Source organism: Lissotriton helveticus, chromosome 6, assembly GCF_964261635.1.
Source record: "Lissotriton helveticus chromosome 6, aLisHel1.1, whole genome shotgun sequence".
NCBI classification, from domain to species: Eukaryota; Metazoa; Chordata; class Amphibia; order Caudata; family Salamandridae; genus Lissotriton; species Lissotriton helveticus.
Genome location: NC_136067.1, coordinates 80,917,034 through 80,937,184, shown reverse-complemented (window position 1 = coordinate 80,937,184; position 20,151 = coordinate 80,917,034). Strand labels below are relative to the sequence as shown.

General features: G+C 46.3%; 1 long non-coding RNA gene across 2 annotated transcripts in view; it reads left to right on the top strand.

Annotated features, from left to right (window-relative positions):
- Positions 1-20,151, top strand: part of LOC144761221 (uncharacterized) — a 415,720-nt gene that overhangs the window by 49,136 nt on the left and 346,433 nt on the right. For both annotated transcript variants that reach the window (XR_013595636.1, XR_013595635.1), the window contains exon 2: positions 7,235-7,372. This is a non-coding gene — a long non-coding RNA (uncharacterized LOC144761221). The remainder of the gene's footprint in view (positions 1-7,234; positions 7,373-20,151) is intronic.

Here is a 20,151-nt window from a genome sequence, read left to right as displayed (position 1 = left end):
TCAGCCCCTCACACAACCTCACACACCCTCACTCACCCTCTCACCCTCACACACCCTCACCCTCACACCCCCTCACCCTCACACCCCCTCACCCTCACACCGTTACATCGCCACACCCTCACACCCCCACCCTCACACACCCTCACACCCTCACCCTCACACACCCCCTCACTCACCCTCTCACCCTCACACACCCTCTCACCCTCACACACCCTCTCACCCTCACACCCCCTCACCCTCACACCCCCTCACCCTCACACCCCCTCACACCCCCTCACCCCCTCACCCTCACACCCCCTCACCCTCACACCCCCTCACCCTCACACCCCCTCACCCTCACACCCCCACCCTCACACACCCCGTCACCCTCACCCTCCCTCACCCTCACCCTCCCTCACCCTCCCTCACCCTCACACCCTCTCACCCTAACACACTCACCCTCACACCCTCACCCCCCTCTCCCTCACACCCTCACCCCCCTCTCCCTCACAACTCCACACCCTCACAACCCCACACCCTCCCCCTCACACCCCTCCCCCTCACACCCCCTCCCCCTCACACCCCCTCACCCTCACACCCCCACACCCTCACACCCCCACACCCTCGCACCCCTCACCCTCACACACCCCCTCACACCCCCTCACACCCCCTCACCCACCCTCACCCACCATCACTCACCCTCACTCACCCTCACACCCCCTCACCCTCACACCCCCTCACCCTCACACCCCTCACACACCCTCACACCCCCTCACCCCCTCTCACCCTCACACACCCTCACTCACACCCTCACCCACTCTCACAGCCTCACAGCCTCACACCCTCACACCCCTCACCCTCACACCCCCTCACCCTCACACCCCCTCACCCTCACACCCCCTCACCCTCACACCCCCTCACCCTTCACACCCCCTCACCCTTCACACCACCTCACCCTTCACACCCCCTCACCCTCACACCCTCTCACTCACACACCCTCACCCTCACACCCCCTCACCCTCACACTCCCTCACCCCCTCACTCTCACTCACTCACCCTCACTCACTCACCCTCACTCACTCACCCTCACACACACACTCACACACACTCACACACCCTCACCAGCATAGCATAACAAAACATAGCATAGCATAACAAAACAAAGCATAGGATAGAAAAACAAAACATAGCATAGCAAAACAAATTATAGCGTAACAAAACAAAACATAGCATAGCAAAACACAACAAAGCATAGCATAGCATAACAAAACACAACAAAGCATAGCATAGCAAAACAAAGCATAGCAAAACAAAACAGCATAGTGGAACAAAACATAGCATAGCATAACAAAACACAACAAAACATAGCAGAACAAAACAGCAGAACATAACAAAACATAGCATAACATAAAACAAAGCATAGCATAACAAAACATAGCAAAACACAACTAAATATAGCATAGCATAACAAAACACAACAAAACATATCATACATAACAAAACATAGCATTGCAAAGCATAGCAAAACATAGCATAGCATAACAAAACACAACAAAACATATCATAGCATAACAAAACACAACAAAACATATCCTACATAACAAAACGTAGCATTGCAAAGCATAGCAAAACATAGCATAGCATACCAAAACAAAACATAGCATAGCATAACAAAACACAACATAGCTTAACAAAACAAAGCTTAGCATAGCATAACAAAACATAGCATAGCAAAACAAAGCATAGCATAATAAAACACAACACAACATAGCATAGCATAACAAAGCGTAGCAAAACACAACAAAACATAGCATAGCATAACAAAACACAACAAAACATATCCTACATAACAAAACATAGCATTGCAAAGCATAACAAAACATAGCATAGCATAACAAAACAAAATATAGCATAGCATAACAAAACACAACATAGCATAACAAAACAAAGCTTAGCATAGCATAACAAAACATAGCATAGCATAACAAAGCATAACAAAACATAGCATAGCTTAACAAAACACAACAAAGCATAGCATTGCATAACAAAACAAAGCATAGGATAGCAAAACAAAACAGCATAGCATAACAAAACATAGCATACTATAACAAAACATAGCATAACATAACATAACAAAAAATAGCATAACAAAACACGCCACATAACATATCAAAACATAGCAAAACACAACAAAACATAGCATCGCTTAACAAAACACAACAAAACATAGCATAGCATAACAAACCATAGCACAGCATAACAAAGCATAGCATAGCAAAACATAGCATAGCATAGCAAAACAAAGCATAACAAAACACAGCATAGCATAACATAACAAATCAAAGCATAGGATAGCAAAACATAGCATAGCATAACAAAACACAACAAAACATAGCATAACAAAACATAGCAAAACACAACAAAACATAGCATAGCTTAACAAAACACAAAACATAGCACAGCATAACAAAGCATAGCATAGCAAAACATAGCATAGCATAAAAAACATAGTATAGCATAACAAAACACAGCATAGCATAACATAACAAATCAAAGCATAGGATAGCAAAACATAGTATAGCATAACAAAACAAAACAAAGGATAGCAAAACAAAACATAGCATAGCATAACAAAACATAGCCTAGCAAAACATAGCATAGCATAACAAAACATAGCATAGCATAACAAAAGACAGCATAACATAACAAATCAAAGCATAGGATAGCAAAGCATAGCATAACAAAACAAAACAAAACATAGGATAGCAAAACAAAACATAGCATAGCAGAACAAAACATAGCATAACAAAACATAGCATAGCAAAACAAAGCCTAGCATAATAAACCACAACAAAACATAGCATAGCATAACAAAACATAGCATAGCATAACAAAGCATAGCAAAACACAACAAAACATAGCATAGCATAACAAAACACAACAAAACATAGCATAACAAAACAAAGCATAGGATAGCAAAACAAAACATAAACAAAACATAGCATAGCATACAGCATCACTCTGCACCACCACACCATCACTCAGGGGCACCGCAACATCATTATGTGCTACCACAGCATCACTGAACGCAACAGCATCACTCATTCGCCATCACAACATCACTCAGCGCCACCACAGCATCAATCTGTGCAACCATTCATCAACACCTGGTTCAAATATGTTCTCTCAAGGACGAGTTCGGTTTTCAGGGGTTTCCTGAATTTAAAATAATTGCACTCAACTTGAAGTGCAGGACTGAGGGAGTTCCACCATTGCGGGCCTTGAACTCCTTTTTAAAAAAATTTAATTGCTCTTTATTGACAGTTTTGCAATTATAGCACAAAGGAAACAATATACAATTATGCATTAGCGCATCCAGGGCGTCTGAGCATTCATTGAAAGTTTCAGTTGTGAACCGCAATGTGGTAGCTTTTTCCCACAATATTTTAATCTTTCGAAGGAGAGTTTTGAGTGTAGTAAGAATCCAAATGCAATTACAGGGCTGGTACTTTATGGCCACCCAACGTTTGGAGGCAGCCACCTCATGGGTGCCTTAAGCAGCGTGTTATGAATGTTCTTCTGGGTTTCCACTTTCAGGGCTGGCTTGACATGCTCCTCTCCATAGGTGTAGGCACGTGCAGACTGCCTGGGTTTGTGCTCTCTCAAGCCCTGTATTTGGACTGGCCGGTTTAGATTACAATGCAATAGTCAAAGCATGACATTATCAGTGATCCAGTTTCGCTATTGGATTGTTTGCAGGTGAAGGAGGATTTTCCACAAGAGCAAAAGTGAAAAGTTCCTTCTATTGATGATCATATGGATGATGAATGAAGTTGAGGTCTGGGCTAAAAATGGCTCCCAGATTTCTAACTTGTTGTGTAGGACATGGTGTGAGTCTAAAATGGTTGGTCCTTCAAAGCAGGGGCAATTCAATGACATCCCCTCCAAGGATTAAGTCTTTGGTCTTTGTTCCATTCAGACAGAAGAAACCCTTCTTCATCCAATGGTTGATTTACCCTGGGTGCCCCGTCACTTCCACATGTCCGCCTGCGCCTTTCTCCAGGCGGACGTGAATCTGGGTGTCATCCGTGTAGATTTGGAACTGGACCTGCTGTAGGTCCAGTATAGTGTCATGGGAAGACTACGGAAAAGCGAAGAAGGGAAATGGAGGAGCCCTGTGGGATTGCACACTGCACTTTGAGGGAGGGGTGGCCTGACGATCCCATTCATATCTGCTGGCTCCTATTATGGGGGGATGCTTACATTTAGACAGGGGCCAGCCCTTATTCCCTCGCCCGTTTCTTAAGCTCCAGTCGCAGAATGCTGTGGTCTACTGCTCCATAGTCTGGCAAGAAGTCTAGGAGACGCACCCCCTACCTCGGGATGACCTACTGATTAGCATTCCCAAGCAGGCAGGCTTCAAAGAAGCTACCGCCTTTAGAATGCAAATCTGGCTCCCCTGACAGGAAAGGAAGCTGACCCCCTTTGTCTAGAGCCATTTGGCATCTGGACAGGTGGGAAAATTAGCCAGTCAGGGAGGCATGCCCACCTACAGGCTAGTACCAACCCTAAGGTGGACTAACTGAAATGGACACAAATTTTCGTAGTTGGCCATCTTTGTGATGGCAATCTTAAGAATTCTGGGACAGGGTTATGTCCACTTCCCACAGGATGTGGTCTTATAATGGGCATAGTGACCCCAGGGGTTGGTAGCCCATTGGCTACTATCCTACACTCCCCTAATGCCCCTAAAGTCAGTATTCAGATCCTGTCGACCTGAAAGAATATGAATGTAAAGAGTCGCAAAGAGCAAGAACTGAAGACCCAGCAACTAACTTGGCGCCAACCCTGCCGATCTGCTTGCTGACTTTGACAATGCACCAAAAGATGACTTGTCCTGCAGCTGCTACGTCTCCAAAGCCTGGGAGACCAGCCAGCACTTCACCTAGTAACCAAGAACTCCTGTGGAGCAGCATAGCTGTTTCCCTGCATTCTGCAAGCAGCGCAAGAGATCTGAGATGACTCCAAGACCCCAAAAACCCAAATCATAAGGACACTACTACACCTATTGCTCCAAGCCTTGAGTAGAAGTGGACCAACTGTGCAAGCGTGGTCCCCTAGCCCTCCAGAGACAGAGTCCACTGTGGTTTTGCCTCTCTAGGTCTTCCTGACTTCGCCTGCAGCCTCTGTTCTCAGGCCTCATTTACCAAAGGCTCCCTTTAAGGAAAACCTGACTCCTAAAGACATCTCTGCATCTGTCGCTCCTGGCCTGTGGAGAAGAGGACCAAAGGTGTCCCTACATCCCTGAACATCATGAGCCCTGAGCCTCCCTGTTGGTTCAGCCCGACTTGCCTTGCAGTCCGAGCCTGCAGCCTCTCTGCGTGAAGATTGAGCTCCATAGACTTACATTGTGCACCTGACACAGCTTTTGCACCTGTGCACCCGGCCACCCTAGTACCGTTGCTAGTGTCTTGCTGGTGGTGCCTTGGACCTTGCCCATCACTCACTTCAACTCCTGTAGATTGGTCCCGTAAGTCGCGGTACCCTACCTGAATGCCATACTTGTTCTTCCTCCAATAGGATAACATTGCAGATTCTGAGAATTGCACTGTCTATTTTTTAAATATGAAAGTATTTCTTATGAAAACCATACATTACCTGAGCAAATTGCTTAAATATATATAAAGATACATGTTATTTTTTATAAATTGATGTGGATCTCCTCATGGAGTCATCTGCTTCATTTAACCAAGGTTACACTCGCAGCTAATACTTTGGACACTCGCAGCTCTTTTGGTGAATTTCGGAATCGGATTTTCACGGACTTTACAGTCCGATACACTTTCTTCATACAGAAAAAAGAAAGTAAGTACATTTTGGGTATTGTACTGACAACTGTGCAATTTGACTATTTCGGAGCCGGATTTTCATTTGCATTCCGATATTCTCTCTTCATAAAAAAAATGAAAAAAAGGAGAGGAGTAAGTAAATTTTGGACATAATTTTAACTACTTTGCAACTTGACTGTCATCACTATGTCTACTGATGCTAATACTTGAAGTGAGGCACCCCCAAGAGGGGATTATTTGATTTAAGCACCCCAAAAGAATTCCTATCTTCTCCTGGAGAACCTATTATTCAATGGAACGAATGGAAAGAATATTTTTTGAATTAGATTGCCAATTTCCTCTGCCCCGTATTGATGAAATGCTGTCTTGAACTAGAGATGCGAAGTGGTTCTTCACACTCGACTTATCTTCAGCATACCATCAAATCATGCTTGATCCTGAATGTAAACAATTGACAGCGTTCTGCACACCATTCGGATGTAACCAATTCGGTTGCATGCCGTTCGGGTTGGCATCGGCGGCCTTTCAAAGACTCATGTCTCAATTGTTCGGGGACATCCGTGATGTTATTTTTTTCCAGGATGATATTCTCATCATGGGAAAAAACAAAAAACATCATGATAACACTTTAAGAATGGTGCTGCAGGTTTGTGAAAAGAAGGGATTAACTGGTGAGATCAGTAAATGCAAATTTGCTGAATCCAATGTTACCTATCTTGGTCATGAAATTGGTCGTGATGGTATCACACCTAAGAAAAAAAATAATTGAAGCTATTCTCAAGGCACCATCACCTCAGAATAAAGACGAACTCTGTTCCTTTTTAGGGCTTGCGGAGTATTACTCCAAATTTGTAGAAATATTTTCCAAAAAAACACACGAAATGCGCTCTTTACTTAAGAACAAATCAGATTTATGTCAATTGTCATTCAAGTCTGCCATTGCCAAGTCTCCTACTTTGAAAGGATTTGACCCTTAAGCAAAGATTTTTATTACCACTGATGTCAGTGGAAAAGGCTTAGGTGCAGTTATTTCACAAGCTGCTATCAATGGCAGTGAAAATGTGATTGCCTTTGCCTCTAGGTCACTTTCTCCTGCTGAAGAAAGATAGTCGGTCATAGAAAGGGAGACACTAGCGTGTGTTTGGGCCCTTGAACATTTTAGAAAGTTTGGGGAAGAGAATTTGTTGTAAGAACCGACCATAAACCTTTAACAAAGGTCCTTACTACTGATGGTTTATCAAGGGTATCTGCTAGGATTGCAAGGTTGTCAATGAGACTACAAGATTGTATTTACATAGTCCAGTATCTACCAGCTAAAATGAACACCACTTCAGATTTTTTGAGCAGGATGTCGTTACCGTTAACAGAAATTGACACAAATCCTTGGAATGATGTTTGTGTTGCAGGGATTTTTGTCAGTGAAGACTGCAAAGGATTACAAGAGAAAGAATGGATGGATACACAATCTAATGATGAGGTATTACAAACAGTTAAACGTAAAGTTGAGAATGGATGGCTTGTTTCTGATCAAGATGAACTTCCAGGTGAGTTGAAAGCGTTTTGGGAAGTACGAAATTAATTAGGTACTGAGGGATCGTTCTTAGTTAGAGGAGAGAAAATTATTCCTCCTTCTAATTTAAGAAATAAAATTGTTTCGCTTTGTCACAAAGGACCTCCTGGTATCTCGCGAACCAAACAAAATGTTAAATCTATATTGGTGGCCAAAAATTGATATTGAAACAGATCATTTTGTCAGATCTTGTATTGATTGTGAAACAGCTGACAAATCACAAAAAAACGGTGAATCCTCCTTTGAGTTCTCTTCCTTGTCCTAATTTACCTTGGTAGGATGTAGCATTAGATATTATGGGTCCCATATCTTGGAGTGACGGTTCTCAAAAACTCATTATTGTTTTAATGGATGTGTTTTCGAAATGGCTGGAATTGGAAATTGTAACAAAAGTTGACACATGTTCTATGATAACATTTCTTGAAGGAATCTTTGTTAGAGAAGGTTTTCCTAAATCTTTACTCACCGATAATGGAGTCTAGTTTAAATCTCTAGAAATGAAACCATTTTAAAATCATGCTAGCATTGAGCACAAATTCTCAGCACGTTATCATCCTAGAGGAAATGTTGTTGTAGAAAGGGTCAATAGAGTTATAAAAGGTACTTTAAAACAAGCTTTACATAACAGAAAGAATTTGGACATTGAACTAATGAAAATGGTATGGAGCTATAGAGTCACTGTCCATGACTCAATTGCTCATAGCCCTTTCAGTGTCATGAGAGGCAGAATACCACTTTCGAAAGTCAATCCAGGCGGGATGAACAAAGGTAACAAAGTAAATTGGGAAGTAAATGACATTAAGGAACGTATTGTGAAGTCACAACAAAAAATATTGCATATTATTATTAAAAAAATGGTGTTAAAGATGTTACTTTACATGAAGGTCAATGGGTACCCGTCAAATCCAGTCAAAAATTGCAAAAGGGAAGGATAAGTGTAGTTCTCCTAAGAAAGTTGTGAAGGTATATAAAAAGACAGTCAAATTATCTGATGGTTCTGTTTATCATATCAGTAAATTATCTTTAGCTACAAACTTTGACTTTTGTGAAACTGTACATGACGATGTTTTAGAATGTAATTCTGGCAGATATTGGTGGATTACCCCAAATATCACTTGTGGTCAAATTTTTGAACCTGTTGTTTTTTCTAAAACCCCTGAATGTATCAATAGTGACATCAATAGTGCCAATACTGATGTTGTTAGTCAATCTAATGTTCCAGATGGTAGGATTGATGGTAAAGTCAGTAGTTTTCAAAGAAACATTGTTAAACCGAAAAAACTTGATGATTATATTTGTTCCACTTGATTTTACTAGAAATTCATTTTTATTAATTTGGTTTTTTTTGTTTTTTAAATGTGGGGGATGTTAGTATGTTTTTATTGAAGAAAAGCGATGTGTAGTAATGGGTTTGTATTAGAATAGATTTATTTTACAGAAGGTGGAACATGTTTGTATTCTAGAGAGTGTTACTGTATTCTGCATTAGCTTGGAATGTAGAGTGCAGATTAAGTGTAGCTGTAGACTTGTTTTTGAGCTTTTCCTGTTAGCTGGAAGAAGTTACTAATAAATATCCATTTACATGAAGAATTGTTCCTGAACGTTACTTCAGGACCTCACCATGTGGAAGTCCCCCCAATGGAAGCGCTGGGGCATTTAAGGGTACTCTCACAGTTCTCAAGACACAACAGCACCAACATTTCAGCGCCATAGAAAGGGATTACCACTGCTGGACAGCTCAGTTTTGCTAGTAAAACTACCAGATTGGCTGACTATTCCACAGCTCCTAGCGCGTCCTGATTAGCCACATCAAGCTACAACGTGACCCACTGAAGATGGGAAGACAAAAAATGCTATTCAAAATCCAGAGCACTCAGACCACCCTCTTCAGGGACACGCCGGAGGACAGTCCATGACCCATGATGTCGACCCCCATCCCTTATCAAGTCATGCAACAGAGTGTGTAGTTGCCTAAACCAGGAGACCGGTACCCCCACCGGTAGGTCTCCCACAGGTTTGAAACCCCAGCAGGATAAGGCTGCGGTCTGACAATGCTTGTCCCAAATATTCAGAATTGGTGATATATTGGCTGTGCTCAGGAGAACACACAAACCACTTTATCCCGGTATGAAGACCTTGGATGTGAGAGAAGTATGAGTAATTCAGATCCTCCCCGTTCTAGGTCACCCAAATATCTGCTAGCTCCCAATGTTCTAGCCAGTCCCCAGGCCCTCCGCTAGTGCACCCAGAATGGAGGGGTGGAGTGGTCCAACAGCACATCCCCCAAACAATTAAAATCACCGCCCAGCAGTAGACTATCACTGTGGCGTACCGCCAGAAGCACAGAGAGGGACCGAAAGAAGGCCACATGGTCCTGATTTGGAGCGTAAACACTACCCAGTGTTACCTCTTTCCCTAGCAACCAACCCTCAAGGAATACATACCTACCCTCCTAATCAATGGCAGAGCGAACAAGCTCAAAGGGGATCCCCGTCCAAATAAAGGTTCTCCTGGCAAAGGCAGAGTATGAGGTGGCCTACAGCAGGCCCCTCCACCTGCGCCTCAACCAATCGATCCTGTCCCCAGTTAGATGTGTTTTTTGAAGCATGGCTACCTGCACCCCCTGTAGCTTTAAATATCTGTTAATGTTGTGTCTCTTGGAGGCCGATCCCACCCCCCTAATGTTACAGGACAAGAAGGTCAGTGCCTTTTGGCGGTCAGCCATGGAAATTCACAAAGAGCATGGACCTCCAGTGTCACCCAGAACCTCCCCACACGCATACCTCCACCCATTGATGCTAAGGGGGTCATTAGTATGGCGGGCGGACTTTGTCTGCCTGCCACACTCCGGGGAAACTGGACCATCCGCAATGCTTGCGGCAGTCCCGCAACCACAATTAGGATGCGCCCGCCACACTGGCGGGTACATGCCGCATTTGTAACATTGCAGCGGGCGGTGCTGAAAGCACCACCCGCCGCAATGACACAACAGCAAGTTGTGCCTTTCAATGCACAACGTGACAGGCATCGCGTGATGCCTGCTCGGTTGTACATTGAAATGCAGGGGGGTACCATAGTTACCCCCCATGTGCACCCCCACCCCCTAGAATCCCTTGGGAGCCCGCTACAGGCCCCCAATGGCAAAAACCACCTGCCTTTCGATGTCGGCGTTGCCTAATGACCCCCTTAGTGTGGACCTTGTGCAAAAAAAGAGAAAAGCCAAAAGAACCCACAACCATAAACTCCCACCCCAAGGGCAATACAGCAATGGCCGGCCATCCTAACTGAATATTGTGAAGCATAATCTAAAGAACAACACCACCAGTCAACCGGCTGGGGGTTATCTATGAGACAACAACAACATAACGATAAGGTGGGACCCGAGGGAATATTTATAGACCGAGCTCTGTCTATAACCCCAATAGTAACATAACAACAACAGAATACCAGAGGGTCTTAAGAGGAAAACATAATTAATAGTATGTGTGAAACCGTTCAACAAATCAAATTGCAATGAGTCTTAAACAGAAAGGTTTCCATGACAACCTCGTGGATGGTCAAAGATACCCATCAGTCACCACTCGGAACCGCCCTTCATCATTTGGGTTTCTTCCATCGCCATCTACCCAGGCAGGTTATTCTCAAAAAAAGGGAAAGATCAAGATGTAGATAGATCTTCTTAGTTGAGAAACGGGTAGTATGGTGTACCACTCCTCACAATAAATGAGTGGAATAGTGTAGGGTAACTGATGCAGTGCAGTGCTAAAGGTGAATAAATAATAATGCAAAAAAGTAAAGTGTGTGTTAAAATTTGGATGAGGGAGTACAGAACAAACTTTATTCAGGTGATACTCACTCCACCAAGGTAAACAAATTTCTGTGAAGACAGTTCGAAGATATATACTGTCTATAGATGGAACCAGGTCTACATGTTTCAGCAAATAAGGGACAACTGCGTCCTTGCCTTACTCAGGACCTTACGACAAACTAACCGCTACTGCAAAATTATAAGAATCAAAATGTGTTAAATAAGTGACGAAAACAGATTACACAGACAATTACAGAGATCACCTGTAGCTTCTAGGTGAAAGAGTCTTGTCTCCTTCTTTACAGGTTATGCCGTTCACATAACTTGCAAGAAATTAAAGCCTCACCCCACCTGGCAGCGGCTCAGGGATAGAGTGAAGCACCGCTCTGTCCGTCGGTACTTCAGCGCCGGCATCTAAGCCGCTGCCAGGTGGGGTGAGGCTTTCATTTCTTGCAAGTTATGTGAACGGCATAACCTGTACTTGTCTGTGTAATCTGTTTTCGTCACTTATTTAACACATTTTGATTCTTATAATTTTGCAGTAGCGGTTAGTTTGTCGTAAGGTCCTGAGGAAGGCAAGGACGCAGTTGTCCCTTATTTGCTGAAACATGTAGACCTGGTTCCATCTATAGACAGTATATATCTTCGAACTGTCTTCACAGAAATTTTTTAACCTTGGTGGAGTGAGTATCACCTGAATAAAGTTTGTTCTGTACTCCCTCATCCAAATTTTAACACACACTTTACTTTTTTGCATTATTATTTATTCACCTTTAGCACTGCACTGCATCAGTTACCCTACACTATTCCACTCATTTATTGTGAGGAGTGGTACACCATACTACCGGTTTTCTCAACTAAGAAGATCTATCTACATCTTGATCTTTCCCTTTTTTTGAGAATAACCTGCCTGGGTAGATGGCGATGGAAGAAACCCAAATGATGAAGGGCGGTTCCGAGTGGTGACTGATGGGTATCTTTGACCATCCACGAGGTTGTCATGGAAACCTTTCTGTTTAAGACTCATTGCAATTTGATTTGTTGAACGGTTTCACACATACTATTAATTATGTTTTCCTCTTAAGACCCTCTGGTATTCTGTTGTTGTTAGGTTATCTATGAGAAACAGGCCAAGATAGACATGCCAGGTCAGTGTTGTGCCAGCCCAGCACATGGTGAACAGATCAGAAATCTGCCTAGCGACCAACTGTACTTACACATATCTCTGCCATGGGCCTCAAGGGGATGCCATGCATGTTACAAGAACCCTGAACAACCCCCCCCCCCCCAACATCAAAGAGGCTAAAAGTAATAAAGGATATCAAATCTGCTACTCAGCTGTCTGCGGAGCAATTCTCAGTGCTTGTCTATGCACTGAATCCAGCCACTACGACCAACGACAAGATGTGTCTCAATTCAGGTCCTCATGTCCGACCCAATGAAAAGACAGGCCCACAGGAAAAATCGACATCACAGATGCCCCCTGCTGTAGAAGAGGACTCAAATTGAAGACAAACGGACAGTGTCCGAAGTCCCGACTCAGATTCCATCAGATCTTCAAAGCCCACCAGCACCAGGTGGTCCCCCAGCAACAATCCAACTGTTAAACTATGGCAGCAAGTATTTTATCCGGTTGGAGATGGATGGGTCCACTGGGGGGGGGGCGGCTCCCTAGTCCCCTGGGGCGTGAGTCTGGATTGGTCCCCCCTTCAGATGATGTCCCTGCCTGTTTAGCCTTTGCTTCCCCATCTAGGCAATGTCCATACGTTGTGTAGGGGTGATTGTGTTGTGGTAAAGCGATAGCAGTCTGTGCAAGGTTTGACAACCACCCAGGATCAAGGGCTGCAGAGTATCCTCTATAATCAGGGCTTTAAGTGGGATGAAAAAGCTGGGGGGGTCTCTCAAAGGGGCGTGGCCAATGACATTAAGGGCTTGTCTTAAAAACACCTAAGCTAAAAATCTGTGCTTAGCATAGTGTGCAGCCCCACTTGTATTTTTCTGTTTCTGTCATTGCATCCAGATATATGATACGAGTAACATCAAACCTACAACAAGTCAGGACTATTGGCTTTGTCAATGGTTGTTAACTGCATAAGATAAATAAGCAGCAACTATGGCTCGTATTTAATATTGAAAAAGCTTCCACTTAAAGCCCTGGTGACACCACAACAATGTTGTGCTCCTGAGTTTCAAGAAGAGAAGGGAAATCCAGAGAGAAAATGACTCTCTTTAAAAGATTTTTCTTCCCCTACAACGCTCACCTGGCATGACGTCATGCCCTAACATCTCCACTAGTGAGAAGTGTGGAGTGAGCAGTGTGGGCACGTGCACATCATGTGCCTGCTGTCACGGCAGTCTGGAAAAAACAAGGACCGCCTTTGCCAGGGCACAAAACAGAGCCCGATAGAGACCCGTTTCGAGGCTCCTTTTAAAAAACTACCAGTGCTTAGCACTGGTGAGACCCGGCCCATTTAAAGCCCTGGCTATAATAAATCAATGGGCTCCAGGCCATGTAGCTGTCCCACAGTTATGACATAGTTGCCAGGAGGTTCTTCAACACAGGGTTGGGGTGTGAGCTCTGTTCTCCCACCAAACAAGGCGGATCCATGTAGCCAAGGAAAGTCATAGGGGACCGGGGGGGGGGGGGTGGAGATAAAATATCTAGTAGCAGATATCTATGCTAGGGGGCCTCTGGAGTACACCATGTGTTGTGTAAGTTCCCCTAGGTAAAGTCTTTCACTGAGTACGCCCAGATCCCCAGGGATCAGCACTCACAGGTTATGCAAGGCCATTCAGGTGGGGGGCAAGTGGCATTGGCCTTCAACACATCCTGGTATCTTCGCTGGGGTAGCAACAGTAAGGGGGGGTCTAGTTCAAAGGGCAACAGGGGTGAGCACAGCACCACTAACTCTTGTGGGGTTAATGCCAGGGCCATGTCCATGTCACTCAGGAACAAGGAAAAATAGAAGTGCAGGTAGTCTGTACAAGAGTACCTGCTTGTTTCTGAGAAGTGCTGGTACTCTCCAATTAAAAATATTGCATTTCTCTTGAGAACTGCCGGTACTCTCCCTCTCAAAATAAACAAGCATTGGCATAGCCAATAGGTCTAGCTTTTGGGACCTTATAAGTATTTAGTTTGCAGCACAATATCCTTGGTGCAACAACATCAACATTGCATGGCTAAACACTTACAGGGTCCCCAAGGTGAGACCTTTTGGATATGCCAATGCTTGTTTTTTATGGTGTTCAATTAGTTCTCAGGCTGATAGACAGAATCGAGTCTCACTTGTAGGAGTTAGGCAAAGTTATTTTTCTTTTAACAGCAGAATGCGCAGGTTATGATGTATATTTTAGGAATTAGGTGGAGATCAACGCAGGCACCTTCATGGCAACAAAGTGCCACATACAGCCCAGCCTGCAGCGATGAAGGAGCAGACTCCCTTTCCCTAAATAAAGCCCAAGTCCACGGAAGCGTGTGGCTTTTATACATTGGCTGCGCGCTTCAGTGTCTCAAAATAGGGCCCGCACTCATCCCGCCAGAATGGAAAGAAGAGTGCACACGAAAAAGGAAGGGATTCGCGTGCCGCCTCTCCCAGACAAAACACCCCTAGCGCAATAACCACTCCACGCTGTTAGTTTAGCGTAAAAGGCCATTTATTAGGACAGGGTTGACAACCAATTCAACTTAACACAAATAAACAGTTAACAATCCCCCAACCTCATACTTCCATCCATCATCCACTCTCGTACTCCAATTACTCAACTCCCAAATCACACAACGACCTCTTCACTTATATCATTCACTTCCACGCTTCTCTTTCAACCTCCTCCAGCATCTCCAGCCATCGCATTCCTGCCTGCCACACCCCCATCCTGCACCTGTATCCCCCTCCCCGGAAGGGTGATTATGCCCGTCATGGACTCCCCACCCCTCCCAAGTACTGCCAACCAGGGAACCCCCAGAGGGCGGTTACCTGCCCCACCCCAAACCAGTGCACCTTTCGTTCTCAATCCCGCCGGCACAAGATAGACTCATTCCACAACAGACTGATAGTATCCCCCATTTCCATCAAATAATATGCATTGCCCATGCACGAATGGTGCACTCCATTGTCGCGAAAAAGAAGGGGCTCCTCCAGCCGCAGGCGCATGCGTGCACTTACTTTGATCCCATGTTCAGCACAAAAAAGTCTCATAGCCCTATTCAACTTGCGCCGCACCCTTTCAATGGCTGCCGGCTTCACTGCCCCTCTCCAGATACGTCGTGGCACAAACTCAGTCCACACAATACAGGCGCCAGCCAGATTGCTCCTTATTGCCTCCAAGTCCCGTTGCATCAAATGCAGCAATTCCACTCCCGACTGCTTGACCAAGTCATTTTCTCCTAAGTGGATAACAATCATGTCCAGGCAGCCCAGCTGAGCCACCTTCTTCGTCAACCAGGGCAGCAGAGTGCCCCAACGCATTCCACTCTTACCCCACCACTGGACCTCATGATGGCTGCTCCGCAGTCCCAGGCTACGGCCGTATACCTGTCTGTCCGCACACTTAGAGGCCCATTGAACACAGGAATGACCAACAATTCAGGTAACCGTCTTAGCCCCCGGCCCCTGAACGCAACTTACGAAGAAAAAGAGATTAGCACCAATGCGAAAGCCACAATAGCGCACAAGCTGCGGCCCTATTTAACCCAGAACAAAAGCCCCCCCCCTCTTTCCTTCATTTACGCACATAGCGTTTGCAGCATCGAGACCACCAGGGCCCAACCCTCCTAATGGCATCCCAGGACCAACCCAACCTAGCCGCTGCCATGGCCGCACCTATCCGGAATGAGTGTGTCCCATACCTAGCTGGATCCCTGCCTATGCGCCTCAGCGCCATTCGCAACACCGCCAGCAGCTGAAAGGAAGTCACACGCTTCCGAGAGGCATGGCAAAATATCTCCCCTACTGCCCGCTGCAACCTGCCGCAAAACACTCTCTACTCACGCACCGGGCACACCTCCACACAACCACTCACATCCAACCATACCCACCTGCCACGTCCAGCTTGGTCTGTCTTAGAATGACCCAACCAAATTCCCAACCGCGCCCCATCCAAACGCACATCCTCGAACATTCGACCAGGCGCACCCCTCGTTCCAATCAATTCTGACACCCGAAAGGCCCCAAAAAACATCAAGATCATGCACAAACGACACGACGACACTTCGTGATCATTATAACAACAGTAAGGCAACTCCACCACCAGGCCCTGTAACAACTCAAACATAATAGCCTCTCGTGGCGCCTCCCCCCAACCTCCCCCCTCAGACGTCCCCAACCTTTTAACATTCTGCTCAGTATAGCAGACCTAGCCGGATCAAAACCCAAATATAACATGCTGTAAAAAGAAATCTCAGGCAGTTTGCCAAAAATTGTCGTCTGAGACAATCCCCTATCCATGCGAATGACAAATCCACAAAATGAACCACACCCTGCTCACAGCCACTCTCGGCATACGCCATGCAGCCTTGGTCCAACCAAGAAAAGCGCCAAATTCAGACCATGCCAACCTGTAGTAGCGCTTCATGGATTCAGCTATAGATCTTTCCACCAACCCCTCTACTCTCACTCCCCCCAGGCCCAGATACCCTCCGGCAACTTGGTCTTGCAAGCTTCCGCTCCCGGTGCCAGCCCCCTGAAACGCTGCCACTGCGAACAAGACAATGCATCCGCAATGTCATTGCTTGCACCCAGGACATGTTGCGCGCGAAACTGCACATTAAAACGCAAACACAGCAGCATAAAGCTTCGCAGCAAGCGCAACACCCGCAGATCCCTCGCCTTCTGATTGTTCACCAAATCCACCATCGTCCGGTTATCCACATGGAATAGCACCAACCTGTTCTGAAACTCAGGCCCCCACACCTGCAATGCCACCAACAAGGGGAAGAACTCAAGAAAAGCAATGCTCCGGCCCTGCTGCAACCAATGAGCCGGCCACTGTTCCGCACACCAACGCCCGTCCCAGAAAATTCCGAACCCAGACGCACCTGCCGCGTCCGAATACAGCTGCACTTGCCAAACCATCTTATCGTATAAAAAATCCATGGACACGCCATTGAAGACCTCAAAAAAATTCAGCCACACCCGGAGATCCAACCTGACCCCCAATGTGACTCGGACTCTGTGGTGAGGGAGTACCGCCCCTGCCATGGCCATGCCGAGGCGCCTGCAAAATGTCCTCCCGACCCTCACCACCCGGCAAGCAAAATTCAGCAAACCCAGGAGACGCTGCATGGACCTCAGATCACTTTTCCGGACCCAAATCACTTGCAACAGAAAAACCTGGATCTCCGACACCTTATGTTCCGGCAAACGCGCCTGCCATGCTATTGAATCGAGTTCGATACCCAAAAAGGTCAAACAACAACTAGGCCCTGCCGTCTTCTCTGGCGCCAAAGGAACTCCAAATACCTGAGCCAAACTCTGAAACTGCCTCAGCCTGCTCCACACTCCCCCGTCTGCCCTCTCCCCACAAACAAAAAATCATCCAAATAGTGGGACACCAGCCGGTGCCCACTCCTGTCCACAAAGGCCCACTGCAGAAAGGAACTAAAGGTCTCGAAGAGCGCACAAGAAATCGCACAACCCATTGGCAAGACCCTGTCAACAAAAATGCCCCCCCCAAACTGTATTCCTAGCAAAGGGAAATCAGCCGGGTGAATGGGAAGGAGACGAAAGGCCGATTTTGCCAATTCCGCCCCCCAACCACACACCCACACCAGCCCAATGGCATCGTCGACCGAAGCATACGACACCCTGGAGTCCTCCTCCGCAATGAAATCATTCACTGAACTCCCTTCTGGCCAGGACAGATGATGGATCAGCCTGAACTCCCCCTGCTCCTTCTTAAGGATCACACCCAAAGGTGAACTAATGAGGTCCGGCACCGGCCACGTGTCAAACAGGCCCGCGATCCTGCCTTCCAACACTTCCTTCTTCAATTTGGTTGCCACCACACCCGGTAGTTCCTTCGCAGACCGCAAATTCTCCGCCCATCTTCTCTCCCATGGACCCTGATAACCTACCCGAAACCCCTCTGTGAACCCCCAGTGCAATTTCAACGCCGCCTCTCTATCAGGGTACCGAGAGAGCCATGGACCCCTGGCAACCACATCAACCGGTGTAGGGGCGCTTTGGCCCAACCTGTCCTCCTCCCTTCGTAACCCTCCACTGCTCAGAGGGAGTGGCCAGCGTAAAGCACTGCATGACAGGGTGTCTTCCCCCGCATTTGGAACACTCGTGCTTAAACTTGCAAGGGTTTCGTGAGTGTAGAAACCTTTATTAAAATTCCAGCATGCCCCAATGGTGGCTCCCACAAGCTTGGCCTGCTGACCAGCGGTCCCTGTGTAAGTACTCTGACTCCCTGCTCCCGCGGAAGATCCCTGCCCACCCGCCCCAGACTGGGCGGGACGTGACTGAAAAGACCGATATGCGACCGGCAGGACACTGGCCGTGTGTGTAGATGCCGCCGCCTGCGTAGATGACATCCACTGCACCCAAAGGCCCTGATAAATATCTCCCCAGGCCTTATCTGGGTTAACACTAATCCTGGCCCTAAACTCCTCATCATAACTGAGCCAGGCGAAACCCCCGAAATGCATCTGTGCCTTTCTTATCACATCCATATATTTGAAAAGAGCTATTGCCCTATCCCCATGCTTCTCACAATAAATACTGGCGTAGATCAAAAACGTCGATGTCCAATTTTCCATCGTTATAGGCACCCTCGGCCGCCAAGTCAACTCCCACTCTTCCACCTTGGACCCCTCTTTCGCCTGACTCTCCCTATGCAACAATTTGAATACGTCTACATACTCATGCTTCCAAATCCTCACTTTTGTCTTTTCCGAAAAAAGAGACCAAAGTGGCATCGCCAAACCCATATAGGTAACTTCTTCCGGTGCTTGTCCCCCCCATCTTCCTACCCCCCATGTCCTCAGGCTTGTCAGTCTGCACGCTGGCTACCACCACCTGCGCCTTCCCCGGCACCACAGCCCCCCTGCACTCCCTTGCGCCCTCGCATCCCTGACAGACCCATCCCCCACACCCACCGACCGGCAGGCCTTCTTACGTCCCCCTTTCGGGCCATCCTCCCATGCGACCCACCAGGCACCCTCACCTGATAGCTTCGTGGGCGCCTCCCGGTCTTTCTTCCTGGCATCCGTTGCCTTCTGGCACCCTCTCTGGGCCCGACTGGTGCTGGCCTGTGTGAGAAGTTGGCCTGATATATGATGCTCACTAGTTCTAGTGATCACCTTGTATCAGTCCAAACAACCCTTATGGTGATTGGTTGTAAGTCAACCTTATAGACCAGCTATCCTAATGGTAGCATGGACAAAGCAGTCTTAGGCTAAACTCTTTTGGCATGTGAAGCCAGCTGTTTTACCACAATATAAGCCCTTGAATACCAGATGAAAGGACACCACACAGGTTGTTATGAAAATAAACAGTCTATTTATTAATAACAACACCTCTGAACTCTTTATGAGGTCACAGGGCTAAGCACATGACAATCTCTTAGGAAAAATACGACAAGTTGCATGAAATTACAATGGTGCCCTAGGGGCACGACAAACCATATACGAAGTAAGTGGAATGTGAAAGTCGATAAAAGGAATGGAGCTGTCCAGAGGCTGTAGGATCGTTGGGACCACGCTACCCTAACTCTAGGTAAGTAATAGGAGGCCCACGGAACGCGTGTGCAGAGTGTGAACTCACACGCGAGATGCGTAACAATGTCTATGGACAGTACAGTTCAAGTTAAAGGTGAGTACGGACAATCCTGACTAGTTAGGACTAAAACGACTGTGGAACTGGACACTAGGACAGTTAAACTACCCTTGAGCACCGAAATGCTCTCGTTACCTCACCCACGGGCTGCGGGTGCATAGGTGTCAA